This window comes from Lepisma saccharinum, chromosome 15 (genome assembly GCF_977018435.1).
Source record: "Lepisma saccharinum chromosome 15, izLepSacc3.1, whole genome shotgun sequence".
Classification (NCBI taxonomy): domain Eukaryota; kingdom Metazoa; phylum Arthropoda; class Insecta; order Zygentoma; family Lepismatidae; genus Lepisma; species Lepisma saccharinum.
Genome location: NC_139243.1, coordinates 25,534,734 through 25,557,722, shown reverse-complemented (window position 1 = coordinate 25,557,722; position 22,989 = coordinate 25,534,734).

Here is a 22,989-nt window from a genome sequence, read left to right as displayed (position 1 = left end):
GCTATCCTGCTATCCCTTATGTCCTGTTTAACTTTGAACTCCTTTATTGGGGTGATGCTGATGTCCGGGATCCACATCTTCTCGACCACGTCTTCGGGAAGAAGCTTCCAAGCGACCTTTGTGGTATGGAAGCCTTCTAGATTCAGTCGGTTGTCCACCCATTCCAGACATAGAAAGCCTATCACGTTGATGTCCTGGAAAAGTGTACACGTACCTGAAGTCTTAACAGATAGATTTACTTTCATATGGACTATAATCTTGTTCGGATTGTCATTGATTTAAGGTTACTGATTTGTATATTGGAGGCTTCTGGTTCGAATCCCACGCCTGGGCAACCTGATTTGAATTATTAACTGGTTTTCCTGTCATTTACACACTGTTCTGGCAATCTCTGGAGCAAACGAACGAAAACAAGTCATCTGCGCAAGTAGTGACTCGAGAGGGCTTGACCAATGAAAGCGTGAGAGAGGAAACGCAGCTACAGCTACCAGCAGCAGGGCGTAATGCTTTGCTACGCCTACTCGCTTTCTCCCCTTCTCTAGTGGCCTTGCTCCACAAATTACCGAGAATCCTCTTAATACCCCATTGCGGTTAATGAAGCGATACTATACTTGACGAGCTGTATCTGAAGCCGCACCCGCTCCAGAAGTAGTAAATTAAACCAAAATCAAGGTCATAATAATTCGGATGTTCAATTAACATTGCATGCTTATAAAAAAGCATTGTCACTAACCTTCAGAGAATTTCCCTTTACAGAATCTATGAGAACATTATACTGTAGACAATATGCCCTGCTTACCCTGGAGATAAATAATTTTCCCACTTAAAACATACAGAGTGTCCCACTCGTAAGGGGCCCCGAAAAAAGTGTTATAAAAATCTTATTGAAAGAGGATATAAAACCAAATTTGTACATGACATACCTTTATGGTTGAGAAATGAAGGTACATTACAAGAAGTGCTGGAAGTGACCTCCCCCCACCTGTATACACAGTTCAACACGGCGCTGCATGTTCGTGAATGTTCTCACGTAACTCGTCGACGTGGCACAGTGATGAAGCGTGGTTCCACTTGTCAGGATACGTGAACTCACCTCACGAAACACACGTTTATGGAGTAGTGACAACCAGCATGCAATCGTTGAGGAACCCCTTCATTCACAGAAGGTGGGCGTGTTCTGTGCATTATCACAGCCGCGCATCATCGGGCGATTTTTTTACACTACTGTCAACAGTGATGTGTACCAGGCATTGTTTCATGACTTTGTGAACCAGTTGGATGACGAGGAACGGACACTTGGCTGGTACCAGCAAGATGGGGCAACATGCCACACGTCTGACGCGAGTATGGCTGCGGTGGAATCATTTTTCCCTGACCGAGTGATTTCGAAAGGATTATGGCCCCCAAGGTCACCGGCCTTGACCCCCTGACTTTTTTCTGTGGGGTCACCTTAAAGGTATTGTGTACAAGAATAAACTATGCACCATCGACGAGTTACGTGAGAACATCGCCGTGAAATCCAGGCAGTCACGCCGAATACTCTGTCAGCAACATTCACGAACATGCAGCGCCGTGTTGAACTGTGTATACAGGTGGGGGAGGTCACTTCCAGCACTTTTTGTAATGTACCTTCATTTCTCAACCATAAAGGTATGTCATGTACAAATTTGGTTTCATATCCTCTTTTATTGAGATTTTTATAACACTTTTTCCGGGGCCGCTTACGAGTGGGACACCCTGTATTATCTTAATGCAAATTGTTCAATAGTTATAACATCTTAATGCAAGTTGTTCAATAGTTATACTAGGGTCCGGATTCTCAGGTTTTAACCTATTTTATTCCTTACTTGGTAACGTCACTATTTTCGTTTTAGCCATTTCTTAATGAAATACATGAATCCTATAGGTCCTAAAAACGGCTAAAAGGAGTTAAGATCCTAAACAGGGCTCAATTCAACTTTTCAGCTAAATAAATGTAAAAAAAAAATTAAAAAATGTTGAAACCTTGTTTTGTTTCATCAGAGTGAACACATTGTTAACTGTACGGCAATATGAAAACGTATTCTCTCCCCCCTCTCTCTCTCTCTCTCACACACACACACAGAAGGGGGGAATGAAAATGAGAGAAGGGAAAAGGGCATGAGAAAAAAAGGGAAGCAAAGTTGGCATTTCAAAAGAAATAGCTTAACAATGACACGTTTTAAATTTTTATTATTTTCTGTATTTTCTAAAAACTACTTTTTGAATACTTTAAGTTTACTAAACATGTAATATGTGAAGGAAAATGTGTTTGCAGTATTGATGCTCATGTAAATGCAAAGATAAAAATACGGGTAGGTAAAAAATCCTAAAAAGGGCTAAATCATCTCCTTATAAAGGCTAAAATGATGTCTATAAAATCATCGCAATTGTCCGTGATTTTGGCTTCATCGCAATTGTTCGCCATCCCAATTGTTCTATATTCGCTGGGTTCGATTCCTGATGCACGTTACATCACGTAGATATTTTCCCATCAATGTCTTTGTTAACGACCAGTTGTGCATTTATTTCACTTTTCCCTAACACAAACAGGATCTTCAACCTGTCATCTTTCCGTTCATGTGTATTACCTACACCATCGGAAGTTTGATATTCCCCCACCGAGAAAACTCATAATTACGCTTATGGGAGTATTATTTTGCATGTTCTCTTTGGAATATCAAACTTCCGATGGTGTAGGTAAAACACATGAACGGAAAGATGACAGGTTGAAGATTTTGTTTGTGTTAGGGAAAAGTGAAATAAATGCACAACTGGTGCGAAATTGTCACTCTTCGTCGTTAACAAAGACACTGATGGGAAAATTTCTACGTGAGGTAACGTGCATCAGGAATCGAACCCAGCGAATATAGAACAATTGCGATGGCGGACAATTGCGATGAAGCCAAAATCACGGACAATTGCGATGATTTTGACGGTGAAGGCAATTTTTAAATTAATGGTAGGACAATTGTCACGATCAGGATGACTAACCCAAAGGTGCACCATAATTGACAGCCCTTCATTCCCAACCCTCTCCCTCCCCCCCCCCCCTTAGTCTGAAATCACACACAGTTGAATCCAGGTGTCTGCTTATCTATCCTGCGGAATACAGATTTTCTTTGCAGATGTCACAAATATCTGGAATCCCTCTACCCCCCGTCTAGTAGCGGAAGTTTGCTAAGGGGTGATTTTTTTAAAAGACTCTGCCATTTCTGATCCATACTTGCTCTAGTGCACTTCACTTAGTAGTAATTCGGATAGCATACTTAATTATGGAAGTTATTCGAACGGAGAAAGTAAAACCTGCTGCGCTGTCCGATGGTCATTCTTGTCGTCTACTTGCTGTAAATAAGCAGAATGGCAATGTTACGTGGCTGTGTCTGCAGAAGAAAGCTAAACAATGTAAAGGAAGGTTAGTGAATAACAACAACCAAGTCATCAGAGTGATTTCAAGAAATAAAAAAAGATAGAAAAGTAATAACAAAAATACGAAAATGAGGGAATAGTTATGACTGACGATGTGTGGAACAATACCGATTTCAAACACGCCAAAGTGGTTGCAATGGAAGCTACCTTGCCAGTCTCAAGCCTGGAGAAAGTGTGAGAGGAATCAGTGTTCTATTCGAAAATATCAATATTTCATATAATTCTCTTGTAAGAGGTATTGTACGGGGTGTTAAGTCACCCTTTAATTTGATAGAAGATTTAAAATGTCATCCCAATTGTCCACTTGCCCTTTTACTTCTGTACGGGGTGTTAAGTCACCCTTTAATTTGATAGAAGATTTAAAATGTCATCCCAATTGTCCACTCGCCCTTTTACTTCTGTACGGGGTGTTAAGTCACCCTTCAATTTGATACAAGATTTAAAATGTCCTCCCAATTGTCCACTCGCCCTTTTACTTCTGTACGGGGTGTTAAGTCACCCTTCAATTTGATACAAGATTTAAAATGTCCTCCCAATTGTCCACTCGCCCTTTTACTTCTGTACAGGGTGTTAAGTCACCCTTCAATTTGATACAAGATTTAAAATGTCATCCCAATTGTCCAACGGCCCTTTCATTTCTGTATGGGGTATTCAGTCACCCTTAAATTTGATAGAAGACTTAAAATGTCATCGCAATTGTCCACCAGCCCTTTTACTTCTGTACGGGGTGTTAAGTCACCCTTCACTTTGATAGAAGGTTTAAAATGTCATCCCAATTGTCCACCCGCCCATTCATGTCTGTACGGGGTGTTAAGTCAACCTTAAATTTGATAGAAGGTTTAAAATGTCATCGCAATTGTCCACCCGCCCTTTTACTTCTGTACGGGGTGTTAAGTCACCCTTAAATTTGATAGAAGACTTAAAATGTCATCGCAATTGTCCACCAGCCCTTTTACTTCTGTACGGGGTGTTAAGTCACCCTTCACTTTGATAGAAGGTTTAAAATGTCATCCCAATTGTCCACCCGCCCATTCATTTCTGTACGGGGTGTTAAGTCAACCTTAAATTTGATAGAAGGTTTAAAATGTCATCCCAATTGTCCACCCGCCCTTTAACTTTTGTACGAAGTGTTAAGTCATCCTTAAATTTGATAGAAGATTTAAAATGTCATCGCAATGTCCACCCGCCCTTTAACGTTTGTACGAAGTGTTAAGTCATCCTTCAATTTGATACAAGATTTAAAATGTCATCCCAATTGTCCACCCGCCCTTATAATTCTGTACGGGGTGCTAAGTCACCCGTCACTTTGATAGAAGGTTTAAAATGTCATCCCAATTGTCCACCCGCCCATTCATTTCTGTACGGGGTGTTAAGTCAACCTTAAATTTGATAGAAGGTTTAAAATGTCATCGCAATTGTCCACCCGCCCTTTAACTTTTGTACGAAGTGTTAAGTCATCCTTAAATTTGATAGAAGATTTAAAATGTCATCGCAATGTCCACCCGCCCTTTAACGTTTGTACGTAGTGTTAAGTCATCCTTCAATTTGATACAAGATTTAAAATGTCATCGCAATTGTCCACCCGCCCTTATAATTCTGTACGGGGTGTTAAGTCACCCTTAAATTTGATAGAAGATTTAAAATGTCATCGCAATTGTCCACCCGCCCTTTCATTTCTGTACAGGTTGTTAAGTCACCCTTCAATTTGATAGAAGATTTAAAATGTCATCGCAATTGTCCACCTTCTCTTTCACTTCTGTACGGGGTGTTAAGTCACCCTTAAATTTGATAGAAGATTTAAAATGTCATCGCAATTGTCCACCAGCCCTTTCACTTCTCTACGGGGTGTTAAGTCACCCTTAAATTTGACACAATATTTAAAATGTCATCGCAATTGTCCACCCGCTCTTTCACTTCTGTACTGGGTGTTAAGTCACCCTTAAATTTGATAGAAGATTTAAAATGTCATCGCAATTGTCCACCAGCCCTTTCACTTCTGTACGGGTTGTTAAGTCACCCTTAAATTTGATAGAAGATTTAAAATGTCATCGCAATTGTCCACCCGCCCTTTCACTTCTGAACGGGGTGTTAAGTCACCCTTCAATTTGATAGAAGATTTAAAATGTCATCGCAATTGTCCACCCGCCCTTTCACTTCTGAACGGGGTGTTAAGTCACCCTTAAATTTGATAGAAGATTTAAAATGTCTTCGTAATTGTCCACCCGCCCTTTCACTTCTGAACGGGGAGTTAAGTCACCCTTAAATTTGATAGAAGATTTAAAATGTCATCGCAATTGTCCACCCGCCCGTTCACTTCTGAACGGGGTGTTAAGTTACCCTTAAATTTGATAGAAGATTTAAAATGTCTTCGCAATTGTCCACCCGCCCTTTCACTTCTGTGTTCATCGCAATTGTCCCGCCACCGCAATTGTTCGGCTACCAACCCAGCATGCACTGAAGTTCCCGTTGACGCTTAGGTCTTTAAGTAAACGCCATACATACTATCACCTTAGTTATGGCTGTGGATATGGAGAATGCATATCATCAAAATTCAAATTCCAAACCACCTTTCTCACCCGTTCTTTTTCATTTATATCGGCTATCCTAGAAATTTCTATCCTCAACTTCACTCCCACAGCAGAACCTGCAATTAAAAACAACAAAAAATATTTATAATATTATCATTGGATACATGACGATATTAAAATTTATCTCCTTAGAATGGAATCATAACTTCCCTTAAGGTTATCTACTCTTCTCTGAAATAAGCGTGGTCAAGCCACTAGAGTTGATGAGTTGTGCATTTGCGGGTGACTTTGACTACTCCACGCATAGAGGGAGAAAAGGTTTTGATTCGGTGTTTTAAGTCCACTTTATACACAGTAAGGCTAATCGGGAAAATATAATTCTTTTACTCACGCTGTTTGAGTGGTCAACAGCTCTTAACAGAGCAAGAAGAGAGTGACGCTCAGTGACGAGGAGGCCTGTAGCTCCTCCCCTTGCTACTGCGCAGCAGGGCTCAGACAGGGTTCACCTGCAAGGATACAGCTCGTCAACTCTAGCAACCCACTCTTTATTTGCTCGAAACAATTGATTTTGTAAGAAATATAATACACACGCACGCACTCACGCACTAACAATACTTTCACAATTCTTATGGCTACTTGAACCACTGGCGTACGCAGGATTTTGGGGAGGGGCTGGAATTGTAAAGGTGGATTGTACAAAGCCGATTTCTAAGGGAGCGAAATACGCAATAAGATATTTCGTATATTTACAAATTTTCACTCTAAAAATTGGTAATCGGGGGTCAAGGGAGATTTGCATTTACAGCTAAGGATTTCACCCAATTTTTCATAATTTATTTGAAAATGTTGATTTTCTCAAAATTTCAGAGGGGGCTGTAGCCCAATCAGCCTCCCCTTCTGCGTACGCCAGTGGCTTGAACCTTATACTCTGTCCCAGGAATCTCTGTAGCAAGCGAACGAAAACAAGTCTGTGTGCAAGTAGTGACTCGAGAGTGCCCAACCAATGAACGTGCGGGAGACCGGGATTGCGTGTAAGGAGAGAAATTGACTGCAGTTACCAGCCTTTTTCAGGAGCATGTATTGCTTCACTCCTCCCATTCGCTTTCTCCCCTTCTCTACCGTTATACACGACCTTGCTCCACAGTTTCCCGGGATAGAATATAGAGTACTTAATGAAAAGATAAAATTATTATTGTTGTGCTCTCGGGCTTGCTGCCATCCCTTATCTTTCCCCGACCACTCGCTTTGTTTCTGTAATGAGACAACATGGACAAGAAATGTTGCGGTACACCTATCCAGAATTTTAGGATACGCCACAGGCAAAGTGCATAAACTAGTTGTGACGTTCCTTTCTTGTGTTCACCACTGGATCACTACGTCACGGTAGCTACCCAATCTCCCTGTTCGGCGGAGTTATGAGACTCTCCTTAATGTTATACTACACTGAGCATTCTCAGGACGTAACTATTTGAAAAAGGAAAAACCTAATAAGTAGGGACTTTTTTTTTAGATTGTATTGATTCTGTGTGAATAGCGTGTTGAATTGTTTGTTTTTCTAGTTTGAGATCTAATTAATTGAAGTTTGATTTGAGAATAATAGTTCTAGAGTTACAAGATTAAATCTCTCTATACATTTTACATTTGATATGTGAAAGAGAAAAGCGAAATAAAATCGCTTGTGATTTCCCAAGATGGCTCAGGATGTGAAGATTAATGAGGAAAATTTAATGCAAGCAATCCAGAGTGATATGAATGTGATTGTACCTGAACAGTTAGAGGAAATGGAAGTTAGTGATAAGACTTCTTTCAAAAGAGGTCGATCTAATGAAGAATGCACGGAACCTGAAGTGGAGAAAAACCAAAAAAATCCGAAAGTAAGTGCAAGTACAAAGGTTGGTGTTGCTAAATATAGAAATGAGGCATATGATATGTCTTTATATTATGAGGGACATCAAGGCCCATATATCGTGTTGGTGGACAGTACATTACCTGGATCACAGAGCTTGAATACGGTAAAATTAGGTTATAATTTGTGTAAGGAGAAGTTTGATGTTGAATTCGTTAAACAAAGTGGTTTGAAGCAGGCAAAATTGACATTTCGCACAGCATATGATGCAAATAAATTTGCTAAAAATGAATTTATCAAGGAAAAATACCATTTAGAAGCCAGAATTCCTAAAGGTCTTTTAGTGAGAGAAGGATTAATATATGGTGTACCTACCGACATCCCAGTAGATGAGATAATCGAAGACATTAGAGCTAAAGTTCCAATAATAGATGTAATAAGGATGAAGAAAACTTTTTTCAATGAAGAGGGGGAAGTAAGGCAAGAACCTACTAAACTGATTAGTGTAACATTTCAATCTCAACAGTTACCAAAAGAAGTGAAGTTGTGGAGACAAATATTTGAAGTGAAGCCAAAAGTAAGATCTGTGATTTTATGCAAGAAATGTTTCCGTTTCTCACACACACAAACACAGTGTAAATCCTCTCCCGTGTGTTATAGATGCGGTCAAGCGGAACATGGAATCTGCAATGCCAGTCCTAAATGTATTAATTGCAAAGGAAACCACTTATCTACTGATAAGTCATGTGTAAGATGGGAGCAAGAGAGAGAAATACAAAGGCTGATTGCTTATAACAACATCTCCTATCAAGATGCAAGGAAACAAGTACTTTTTGGAACTGATCCACGAAATGAACAGCGAACATATGCGACCTCTGCTAAAGACTTTCCTAAATTGCTAGAGATAAGAAAGGAATCAATAAACAAGGAAAGCCCTTGCACATCAGAAAGTCCTACTACGATCAGATTAAATTCTGTTACAGATTGGGAAAATAGAAGAAATGACACATATCTGAGTAACCTCTGTTGGAAGAAAGTGCCACCAGAATCTGACCGGTCTTATGAAAGTTTTAAAAAACAACACGGGGAAAATTTTAGACTGCATTCTGCTTCACAATTGAGGAAAACAATTAAACCTGTTTTGATAAAGGACAAAAATAAACACAAGGATCCACAAATTGCGTCAACATCATCAGCAGTGGCTAATACAAGTGAACCTGTGAGCACAACGTGTTCCTCTAAGGAACAGGATAGAAAATCAGATTCGATTGGACGCCGGACAACAACGGAGAGTCCTTCTCAGAAAGAATCGCTAGTAAATCTGCTACATCTAATAGCTGAACTTACCACAACAATTTCAGTGAGTGATGATTTATTATATATTAGGAAAATAATCTTAAAATGTAAGGAAATTTCTGCACAAATTTTAAAACTAATTCAAGACTTACAAGATTTCGGGGACGCCCCTTAATTTAAAACAACAATGTGTTACCAGCAAAGAAAATACTTGCCATTAATAATACAATGGAATTTAAGATCCTTCTCTGCAAGGAAACTTCAATTAATTAAATTAATAGATGAGTGTCACCCGTTAATTATTTGCGTTAGTGAGGTATGGGGTTTAAAATCAGAAAATATTCATATTGCTCACTATCATAGTATATTAAATGATTATAATGTGCGAAATAAGGGTGTGGGAATTTTTGTTCATGAAAGTGTACCATTTCAACAAATTCAGTTTAATTCAACACATGATTTATTTTCCAAATATAATGTAGAAGTGGTCGGTATAAAAATTCAGTTAAACAACTTACTTTATAATATTATTAGCTTGTATATTCCATCTCATTATACTTCGCAACAAATACAGAGCTCTCATCTAAATTCTCTTATATCTGGCTTTCAACATCCCTTTATCATAACAGGAGATTTTAATTGTCATAATACATTGTGGGGTGATCATAGAATTGATACTTTGGGAAAGACAGTTGAAGATTGGATGGATTATAATAACTTGACAGTTATAAATGATGGATCCCCAACACATGTTCCACCAAATGGAAATAATATGTCCTCTATTGATCTAACTTTAATATCTGATAATCAGTGTTTTGATTTTGTGTGGGAAATAGACTTTGATTTACGAACTAGTGATCATTTTCCATGTTTTATCACGCTAACATTATCTCAAAAATTTCCAAAATTAATAAAACAAAAAACAATTCGTAAGTGGAGCGTAAAGAGGGCAGATTGGATGAAATATAATTCAGTTTTACACTTAAAATTTTCAGGTAAAGAATATCAAAACCAATATACTGTACAATATGAAAAATTTGTGGATATAATAACTCAAGTTATGGATTATGCCTGTCCCCGACTAAAACCGCAATATGATCGAAATTTTCCAAAATAGATTGGTGGAATGAAGAATGTTTTCAAGCAAAAAGGAAGCGAATACAAGCATTGAAACAATTTGTAAGTGCTCCTTCACCTGCAACTTTGATAAATTTGAAACGAACTACTGCAAAATCTAGAAAAGTATATATAAAGGCTAAGAGATTTTCATGGCAAAAATATTGCGAAGAAATAAACCCTAACACAAAATTAGACGTCATATGGCGCAAGTTCAGATCACTTAGAAAAGCACATGTAAGTCGGACTTTACCTTTGTCCACTGAATGGAAAACCGATTTTATTAATAAAGTCATTCCTACACCCTTTACATCAGCCTGTGAACCTCCTAATATATTCTACACGTTCTCATCTACATCAAAATACTCAAAGGGGTTCACATCCTCTATCACTGTAAATGAAATTCATGAAATTCTTCAAGGGTCTAAAGATTCTGCTCCTAGCATTGATGGAATTACATATTCTATGGTACGAAATCTTCCACAGAATGCACTAAGCATGTTATGTAAAATTTTCAATCAAATATTTCTATCGGGTAAAATTCCCGTTGCATGGACCTCTCAAATTATTATACCAATTCTAAAATCAGGGAAAAACCCTTCGTTGGGTCAGTCATATCGCCCAATAGCTCTAAGTTCCGTACTGGCAAAAATTTTCGAGAAGCTTTTATTAAAAAGATTACAGTGGTTTATGGAAGGTCAAAAGGTATTTTCGCCCAGAAAAATGGGATTTCGTAAAGGTTATGGAACCCAGGATGCATTAGTAACATTATCTTCTCATATTTATAGCGTTATTAAAAGAAACCAATCAGTACTTTCAGCCTTTATTGATATTCAAAGTGCATATGACAACGTAGATATTACTGTTCTATTGAGACAACTACAATTACTAAAAGTGCCACATTGTATACTCATAATGACATGGAAATTGTTATCTAAAAGACAACTTTATTTTCATTTTGGTTCAGAAATGGTAGGTCCAATATATATTGGACAAGGACTAGCACAGGGAAGTCCTCTTAGCCCATTATTATTTAATGTTTATTTATCAGATATTAAAACAATAATAGATTCCCCATTTCAGTTTCTACAATATGCTGATGATGTATGTATATATTTAGACTCAAACAATCACTTAAAAGATTTTTCAATGTTTGAATATAAATTAATAGAATTTAACGAATGGTTAAAGCAGAAAAAATTATCAATATCTTTAGAAAAGTCCAAAATAGTAGTATTTAAGCATAAGGGTCTTCAAAATATTTTCAACATTATTCCTAGGAGATTACAAATTCCAATTGTTTCACAAGTAAAATATCTAGGTGTATACTTTGATGCTTCATTATCATGGCAGTATCAAATAAATATGATGAAAAATAGATCCGATAAAATATTTCATTTATTTAAAGCTATGGCGAATACCAAATGGGGAGCACATCCTACCAGCATGCTTATGTTTTATAAGAACTATTATCGAGCAGTATTAGATTATGGATTAATGGTCTTGTGTAATCTTCCAGTAACAAAACTTTCTTCACTAGAAGTCCAGCAACGAAAAATTCTAAAAAGATGTTTGGGATTAATGAACAGTACTCCTAATGTAGTGGTATATATGGAGTCAGTAGAATGTTCGGTTTCTGTGAGGATAAAGTTAATTGCTATAAAAATGTTATTTAAAATTCAACATTCACCATGGCATCCTTTCAATGATGTTTTATTAAATCTTTTAGAGCTGCATGATTCAGGAATAACCAATGATAAATCAGCTACGCTTTGGGTACAACTATTTAGTAAATATCATCATGAATGTAGTCAAGTACTCATAGCAAGAACATTGCCAGTGTACTCGTTAGAATTTCCCACACAACCAATTCAAAATATATATTTCCCGAAATATAATCATTCAGCTGAGTTTAGAGAATCTTGGGAAGACTTTTATCATATATATACAGATGGGTCTAAAACTGAAAGTGGAGTAGGAGCAGCTCTTTATGATACTGAAAGAAATATATCAAAAATGTTTAGGTTACCAGTGGAGGCATCCATATTTACAGCAGAAATATATGCGGTATATCAAGCTTTGATTTATATTGGTACAGTTCCTGAACAGAAATTTCTAATACTGGTTGATTCGCAAAGTGTTTTACAAGCAATACAATCTAATTATAAAAATTTATTTAAAATATCACCATATGTCATCAATTGTATTCGTGCAACTAATAGCTTAATTAGCAATGGAAAGATAGTTCATTATGTGTGGGTAAAATCACACATTAATATTTACGGAAATGAACAAGCAGACAGATATGCAAAACAAGCTGCTCAGATGAATGAAACAATCCAGTTACCATTGCATTACACAGATCTTCTGCCGAGGGTTAAGACGAAATTTTTTGAAGAATGGAACTTATGGTGTAATAATGCATTAGAAAGCGTTGGTGAAAGTTATCGTCCTTATGTTGATTACACTAGGAAAAAAACCTTGGTTTTATAATTGTAAAGGTTCAAGAAATGCAATTGTTTTAATAAATAGACTAAGAAGTGGTCACGCGAGAACATATAATCATTTATTTAAAATACACATTTTAAAATCTCCGAATTGTGACTGTGGTGATTTAAGGGGTGATGCTCATCATATTATTTTGGAATGTCCAATTCACTCAGAGAGAAGAAAGACTTTATACAAAACATTGTCAAAAATTAATGTTCCTTTCCCTATTAATATGACTTCAATGTTGTATGCTCCAGATATTAGAATTGGATATGTTATACTTGCTTTTTTGAGAAAAGCTGATATAAAATTATAATATGTTTTTGTTACTGAATGAGTTAATGTAGTTATATAAAATTGTGTTTAAGAGCGTTTATGAATTTTGTGTGTAAAATTTATATTAAAAATTTATCTTATGTACTTATAATGTATGCTGGGCATAAACAGTCACCTGTAAGCTGTAAGTCCAATAAAGATTAGTTGAGTTGAGTTATTTGATAAAGAAAAAGCTTCTTGCCATTTTACAAATTTAATAACACATTTTACCTTTAAACAATCACTACAAAATAACAACAATATTCACAAACACAATCACATTTCAATTAAGCTGCGGCTTTTCCTTTATAACAGTGTTTTTCACAAAATTAACATCATCTTACGCAACTCAACTTACTTTTTCCTTTTCACGCAGTGTAGTCACAGATTAGTGTAGTCCCCGCAACGGAATCAATAAAAGATTAGACAGTTCTACAAATGTTTATAAACCGGAAATGACTTCCGCTTCCGATATTGCGTGTAACAAATATACAAAATTACAAATGTAAATCAACACAAACAACAGTATTGAAACTAACAAATAAATCAAACAGATTTCTGTGAAATTAACAGAAAACAAATAAAATATTACATATGGCCAAAATAAACAAGGCGTATCACAGTTCAGAACTGAATGTTTTCAAATTCTCTCACGTGAGCCAAATATGAATGTTTCCATGAGTGAGAATTCCAAATTATGATAATTTAATTTTTATGTACTAAATCACACAACATAAACTTTGTGACTAGGCCCAAACTTTCAAAAAGTTTTCTTGTTTGAGGTGGGTAAAAATTACTACAAAACATGGGAATGGCTATATACGAGGATCGTTACAATTTGCCTACTGTTTGTCATTGGTAGCGAAAATTAATCATGGATTCAGATAATGGTTATTTTCCCGCCTCTACACGTGACATGTTGCAGTTCCTCAGATTGACGTGTGGCGGCTGCACTGTGATGACTGTAGCCATGTTGAGTTGTGTGTTCGAAAACAATATTCTCACGAAAAGAACAAATTGTGTTCATCAAAATTCAAGTTGTACGTGAAAGAAATGCTTTTAAGTGTCACAGAGAACTTGTGCTAGTTTGTGGGTGATGATGCACTTCAATATCCAACAAACACAGCTGTATTGAATCAGATATTCATTTATCTGATGTTTCGAGTAAAATAAATCCCAAGGATATAATATATTCAGTAAGAAAAGTACCCGGACTTTGGCTGGTAAAAGTCAAACATTGGAGATATCGAGAATTCATTTTGTCCGTAGGATGACAGCACTGGACTGAATGACCACGCAGAGGGGTAGAGTAATCTATCTAACAGTTTGTGTACAGCAGCTGTTTACGTTCGTTGTGTTGACGAGTGTCCTGCGATTTGCAGAATGGAGATAAATAAAGAGCAAAGAATTTGTTTCAAATTTTGTGTTGCCAACGGACTGTCGTGTGCTGAATCGTTGAAAATGCTATAAAAGGCCTTTGGTGATTCGTGTCTGTCGAAAACACAAGCGTGTGCATGGTACAAGGCTTTCAAATAAGGCAGAGACGTTGTGACTGATTTGCCCCGTTCTGGTCGACCTTCCACGTCGACGACTGACAAAAACGTCGGAAAAATCAGGACAATGGTGCTTGAAAACCGGCGTGTGAGTGTGAGAGAGGTGGCTCGTGAGCTTGGCATATCACACATGTCCGTTTACAACATTTTGACTGATGTCTCAGGCATGAAACGTGTCGCGGCACGACTTGTTCCAAAGGGGCTGAATTTCCTGCAAAATGCACATCGTAGGGATGTTGCTGAATACATGGTTTCGCCAGCCTCTAGTGACTCAACCTTCATGAAACGCATCATCATAACTGGTGATGGAACATGGGTGTATGAGTATGACATGCAAACAGGTCAACAATCTTCGGAATGGCGTTTCGAAAATGAACAAAAACGCAAAAAACCACGCCAAAGTCGCTCAAAATTTAAGGTCATGCTCATTGTTTTCTTTGATAATCGTGGTGTTGTGCACTCAGAATTGCTTCCAGCAGGACAAACTATGAATAAAGAGTTTTATGTGACCGTTATGAGGCGTCTGCGTGAGAATGTTCGCCGGAAAATACCAGAGTTATGGAAAAACATTCTTGGGTTTTTTGCACCACGATAATGCGTCGTCGCACACGTCGACTCTTGTTCGCGAGGTTTTGGCCAAAAACTCAACACATGTCCTCGCCCAAGCCCCATATTCTCCAGATATGGCTCCGTGTGAATTTTTTTCTCTTTCCGCGACTCAAGTTACCACTTCGGGGAAGACGTTTTGAATCAATTGAATCCATTAAAGGAAATTTTCGCAGAAGGAACTCAGGGGGATACCGTCTTCTGCGTTTGAAAAGTGTTTTGAAGACTGGGTTAAGCGTTGGCATATGTGGCCTATTTTGAAGGCGAGAAAATAAATGTTGATGATTAACAACGTATTTTGTGTTTTATTCACAAATTCCGGGTACTTTTTGAACGTAGTAGTAGTAATAAGTTTATCATAATAATTGATAGTACTGATTATATTATTTTGGTAATATTATTACGTAATTGTTTTGGTATCAATGACTTGACATTCCCCTACAAGATGACTAGCGACATACATGTTTCTGCTTGAAGATATATATGTTAAGCTCTAAAATAGTTCGTGGCTCTTCCGTGATCTGAAACAATGCCGCCCTTCGATTCCGAGTTCTTGTTTTAAAACCACTATATGCACAGAACGTGATCGGGACTGAACCTTGCTGTGTGGTTTTTACGCACACAGCTGGAAATTGGAAAGTATATATGTAAGAATTTATTTCTTTGTAAATGCTCTGGCCTAGGTTGCTTTTTGCCCGGTAGTCGGGGGAAGCCAACGGTTGTGTTCCCTCAACAGCTTCCCTGTTTGAAAGGTAACAACAGAGTCTTGCCCAGGGGGGTGAAGCTCTAATAGCGTGAGCTGTGGTCTTCGTGATGCCAGCGATGTTAGCGACATCTATTGGCAGTGCACCCAAGTTATGCACTTCTCAGTCGCGAAGTATTTCATAGGTTTTACGCTAGATGTCAGGCCATCGGTGGTAGGCAGGATCGGTGGCTTGTCTATGGTCTTGCCCGGGCGGTTGGGGGGCGGGTCATTTGTCGGAGGTATAAATACCGGTTCCAACTTGTTACGGTCTCTCATATCTCAGCCGTTTTTATGGATGTATAGAAATACGCACAGAGTGAGCGCCGTAGTTTAGGGACCTCTGTATGATAAACTGCAGGCACGGGTTAGCGCTATGGTAAATAGTGCGCTCGTATAGTGAAAGTCTTGATAAGTTCAATTCTCTGTGTTATGACGCAACCTACAGTTTAAAGTGGGATCCGTCCGAGCCACTATGTGCCTCCGCCGGGTATCGAACGATGTGGAAATCCAACAACGATTCGAAAGAGGAACTGACGTGGTTCTGCTTACGTTTTCCGAAACCCGGGAATGCCCTAGATCAGTTGTGATTCACAGTTTAGAGTGAAAGGATGCTATATCGTATGTTTAGAGACGTTTGAACTACCACAAAAATGTATAGCTTTAACGTGGCCTATCTAATGCAATATATTTCCAGTATTTGGGTTTAAATTACCGAATGTTTTGGGGTGAGGGGAAAATAAAAAATCGAGGTATCAAGGATTTCGACTTACCAAGGTTCGAGTTATAGAGGTCTAAAGTTTACAACGCACACTAAGCACATTAACAATGATGGTTACATACACGGCAGGGTGTGGGAGTTCCATTCCCGACACGGTTGTTGATCACTTGATATTGTACGTACGCACCCTACACTTCGACTCATAGAGGTTATTGAGCTCGAACGGCATCCCATAAACTACAAAAATTCGAGTTGTTGAGGTAAAATTAGTATTGAGTGTTATGGATAATTCAAGCGGATTACAAAAAATTCAACTTATCAAGGAGGTTCGAGTTAAGGTTCTACTGTAGACGTTGATATGATCCATATTTTTATGTAACGTCACAACTTTAAAATATGTCACTGATATATTATACTTTTATGAAAGGACGCGTAAATGTTGTGTTATTATATGTAATATTGCACCCTGTTTGTAATATATATCTCTTGTTTAATGTTTATTGTATTTTATGCTCTGTTATGAGTAGTTTAATGTATCTTCATGTTTGCAAGAGTGCACTATACGAATTTGTATTTCTAAAGATGTATAGATGTCAGTTTTGTTGATAGTATCCTTTTGTAGATAGTGAGTGATTCATCTGTACTTTAATCTGTGTTCTCGAAAATAGTATAAAAGCGAGGATATCGCGTAAGAGATCATCACACTTTTTCGCCACGGATCGACGAAGCTTTTAAAATTAAAAAGAAATCCTCGGTGTTGTGCATACATCTTGGTATGGTAGTTCGGGGCGCAAGCTAGGCCTATGTGATCATAGGTACGCCGATAGCCATGCATTGATGATATGCACAATACTGCAACCATTCTACGTTAAATAATAAAGCTAGCCTAAGAATTAATTTGGGAATAAAAGGCTAAAGAGCAAATATTGGCTCAGTTATCATTGCATATCTCTTGGTGTGGTAGTTCGGGGCGCAAGCTAGGTCTATGTGATCATAGGCTTGCCGATAGCCACGCATTGAGTTTATGCGTTTTAGTTGAGTCAATGCATCGACAAAGCGAAGTCCTCGCCTTCGTCTCAAGTAAATTTGCATTATAATTGCAATAAATAAAGAATAAACCCTTTCAGTTTATACATACTGCAGTAATGTGGTTTTATTTCTCTGTGCTGTGAATATTGTCTTTGCCTAACACTATCCCTGTACCTGAGAGGAGTCTGTGTACTTCACTGAGTCTCATCGTTCATCGCTGAGTATTATTAAGTTAATATTAATAGTAAAATAATACGACGCGTGAAGTAATTGCAAGAACGTATCAACGTTTGTGATGTTTTCATGCATTTATAACGTGTGGCGCAACAGCTCATGAAGACCTGAGTCTACCTACCGAGTGCCGATCATCCAACTAGTTACGGGATGACGTGTGGTCAGCACGACGAACACACAGTCATAGGTTTCCAGAACCGGGTTACGCTACTCATTCGTAGCTCCCCAATTTCCTCACGATGGTGGGTGGCCACTGCTCCCATACACAGCCCGAAATCCCAGGAGAAAAGTTGTTACGTTTCCTCTAGCAGACTCGAACCTGCGCGCGTCCCGTAGCTATTGAATACTAATATAATTGAAAATGTTGACAAATATCTGGGAAAATATTTGTGGAACGCTAAGGATTGAACATATCTTGCCCGTTGTTCTTTTAATTCGAATGGAATCATCGCCAAAATGAGGCCGGATATAATAATATGACGAAGTGACATTCATAACGAACACCCATGGGATTAAAACCCGGGATCTCTGGCGTCGTAGCGCACTGTGATAACCACTCTGCCACGGAGGTCGGCGATCAGGAAATTGGATAACTTCATTTGTTCTGAAACTGACATCGAACTGTGTGGGCAGACATGTAATCGAAATATCTACGTCGGCCTATAGCTATTTATAGCAGCTCTTTTTTTTCTTTGCTGTAGTTTAAGACCGAACATACAGTCCATTGTCGATTGTGGGCGCCATTATCTTCTATAATATTAGGATAATATTTATATTAAAACACTAAAAATGTGGAAGTTCGCAGTTGTAATTTTCAAGGTTACTTATTTTATTAATGTCGTCAGAAGAGCTTGAAGAATAAATCAACTGACATTTACACATATAATTATTTTATGTAAAAACTATTCCATGACATACCATTAAAAATAGGTGCAGCATTCTTGTCATAGTTGATGTCTAATATATTCAACTTCTGACATCTATGAGCAGAAAAAGTGTAAACCAATAAGAACCTGTATGAATTAAAAATTCAAATTAATACATGGCTACTTCCACGTATACTAGCTAAGAATTGTTATTTATTCCATTATAGGATTATACAATTATTAATGTATACAATAATTATTATTTTACTAATGCACGTTTTTAGTTTTTATTCGTGTTTATACTTTGTAAACACTGTATATTACTTGCAACCAGGGCTCAAAAGTTCGTACAAACGATATATAAAATGACCTTAAAATTATATACAGGGTGGTCCATATTGATGGGACAGATTTTTATTTTGTATTTTCAGACAGTAGGTATATTCTAACATTTTTCAAATTCATTGCATTTGTAAGCTTGAGCTTGGGAGTTTATGTTAATTCAATTTTCATTGAATTGTTATTGAATTACGATGTTGTGGACTCCGGTTGAAATTGCTTCTGATACTGTGTACTTAGGTTGAAATTGCTTGTGATGTGGAAGTGTTCCTCACTAGTAGTAGCGTTCCTACTATTGGAAGCTTCATCAATCATCATTACATCTGAAAGGGGATTCCGAAAACATTTCAATAAGCGTGAAACACCATCTCAGAATGTAATTCTACGAGCTGTAAAAAACACCCGTTTAACAGCTAATGCCGACAAGAAACCTTTACCTGGGCGGTCTCGAACGTCTCGTAGTTCAGAGAACATATAACACCTAGCATATACAGTCGACCAATATCCCAACCGTAACTGCTGGGCGCTACAACGACATTTAAACCACATTTTTCGTGCCCTAAATGAGGCGACTCTGTCTTACAAAATGTGGATGCAACAAGATGGTGCCAATAGTCATACAGTATTAGTGCCAATGAGATACCTTCAAGGTCATTTCCCTGGTTGCCTCATTTGTAGATTTGGTGATGTCAATTGGCCATCCAGATCACCAGATGTAGCCCGACAATACTACTTCCTGTAGGGTTACTTAAAAGAAAGGGTGTACAAGACCCGAAACAACTGCTGAACTCAAGGGAAACATCTAGAGGAAGATAGAGGCCATTTTGTTGGACAGTATGGCTTCCAGAGCCCAAGACTGTTCTCCTCAAAGTGCTGCGCAACTGCGGAATGTTATACTCAAACTATGAACAGTGCTGTAGACTCCTGTATCTTGGTTACATATTACACATAGTGCTTAATAAATGTGATTGTTCCATTTCTACAAATGTGCATTTGAATTGTGTCCAATCAATATGCACCACCCTGTATAAGTTTTCAAAACAGGACTATACATTTATTTTAGGTATGGAAATATAAGCTTCATGCTTTTATAAGCTGCCATTATGTCTCGGCCGAACATTTGGCAGACGTCAATGTAGCTGTTTTCGAAATATCTGAATCGTCACTATATGAATAGAATATATTTTTAGGACAACATAGAATAATAATACACTTTGTAATAATAATAATAATAATAATAATAATAATGTTTTGATAATAAATGTATCCCACCAACTTTCCTGGGTTCAAATCCGTGCTTGGGCATGGATATTCTTCGTGAGTGTCCCTTCATTAATTCCATCATATCGTCACTCACACTCATTGTCGCGATTAGCCAAAAGTAGCATAAAGGTGCGCTAAAACAGAAAACTAGAAATAGTACTAGGTTGCTCCGAAAGTAATGCCTTCAATTTTTTACAGACAAACCACAGCAGATACAAAAGATCACAATATACCATTGAATAGAGCACAGTTTCAGCTGCAAGACAATATGTTTCTATGTAATCACCACATTTCTCTACACATTTTTACCAGCAATGAACAAGAGCCTGTATGCCACGCTCGTAAAAATCACCACCAACCGATTAAGTTCACTGTTTCACAGCTGTGATGACGGCATCATCTCTTGGGAAATGTTGCCCACGCAATGCATCTTTCATTGGCCCCAAAAGATGGAAATCTGACGGTCTGACGGAGCCTAATCAGGACTGTATGGTGGATGTGGAAAGATAGTATAGCCAAATTTGGCAATGTGTTCCTTGGTCTTCAAACTCGTGTGTGGCTTGGCATTGTCGTGCTGCAAGAAAAAAAGGTTTCCCTCTTCTCTGGTCTGACTCCGGAAATTCGAGCCTTTAACTTTGTTAGCGTTGCAATATAGCGGTCAGAGTTGATTGTTTCTCCGCGCTTCAGGAAATCCAGAAGGATGACCCCTTTCCTTTCCCAACACTGCACCTTAAACTTCTTCTTTGTTGGGGAATTCTCAAGTCGTCAGATTTCCATCTTTTGGGGCCAATGAAAGATGCATTGCGTGGGCAACATTTCCCAACAGATGATGTCGTCATCACAACTGTGAAACAGTGGACTAAATCGGTTGGTGGTGATTTTTACGAAAGTGGCATACAGGCTCTCGTTCGTCGCTGGCAAAAATGTGTAGAGAAATGTGGTGATTACATAGAAAAATATCGTCTTGCAGCTGAAACTGTGCTCTGTTCAATGGTATATTGTGATCATTTGTATCTGATGTGGTTTGTCCAAAACAAAATTGGAGGCATTACTTTCGGAGCAACCCTCCTAGTATTAAGAAATGAAATTGTTAGATACTCCGCTTACAAATCACCCAATCGATACATTCAAAACGTTTCTTAAATTATATTGTGCTTATTTTCTAAAACTCCTAAGACAATTTAGATATTGTGAACAAATATAGTTTTTAATATACAAACTTTTAATGTTAGAAGCTACAAAGGAATACTTACGTGGTAACAAGAGTTCTCCAAGCTTTCATTTCGGATGACCATTCTTGAACGAGACGCGATATACAATGTTTATTTACGTTCGATAAATGCAATGAAAAGATTGGAACAAACCATACTATCAAGGGATATTGCGTGTGTTACTTTCATTGTGGTAGATATCTAATATTATATGAGTTCCTCATATGTTATTAAGGATAATGAAAAATATTGATTCGCTTACTTTGTTATTAATCTTGTTTTTAATCACACGCAAGTTTTTGGCTGTATTAATTGTTAACATATATTGTCTTCAGAATTAATATTATATTAGTATGCCACATTAAACTCAGGTATGAGCTAAAGTTCGTTGCACTTTCTAGGAAATTTGTAAAATTTGATTCTTTTAGAATCTTTTTTCATCTCAAAAATGATTATTGTCAATATGTTTTAGTCTTCTAAAGAAGCCAAAAATGAAAACATCGTGAAAATACAGAAGTTATCGCATAAATACATCACTTAAGAACAATAGACAATCGTGGGTCCCACGGACCACGCGACTAAATCTTTCGGTATAGAACCTTGTGCGAGAATCCGAGTCGAATATCCGTCTTTTACTGGAAATATCCACGTAACACTTAAAGAAGTTGGTGCAGAAATATTTTTTTTTCTGTGATATTTTCTGTGATTTTGTTTTCTTTATGTAACAGCATGTATGTTCTGTGATAATTGAAGCACAAAATCTTTTTTTGTATCTTACAGTCATATGACTTGGTTGATTTGGTGTTTTTTAAGTCCACTTTATGCACAGTAAGGCTAATCAGGACTAGACCTACAGTTTAAAGTGGGATTCGAATCAGTTTGTGCCTCAACCGGGTATCGAACTCGGGATCCGTTGATTACAATGCGATGACGATACCCTGCGCCATCGGGGAGGCCCTTACAGTCATATGAAAATGTATTTATAGAGCCTTTTATATTTGTGGCAGATTATTGTAGAATTAGATGAACTGATGGAAATAGTGGATGGAATAATTATCATAATTCCATAAAGAAGATCCAAAACACACGATAATTTGTGGAAAGATTCGCTAATGTCTCGATAACTCGTGGAATTAGTAAATTCAATTTGGTGTTTCATGGAACCACACAACGCTCTTTACGTACCAATCTGGCATGATGCTCGTTACGGGTTACAAAAAACAAAATATGTATTTTTATGAGATCACTACAAATGTGTGTAATTGTGATATTTGCAGAAATATGTAAAGTAAAAAAATATTGTCCTGTTATGTTATTTCGTCGATATTTTTGGCTCTTGTACGACTATACGTCCAGAAATAAATTATGTACTTTTATAAAAAAATCG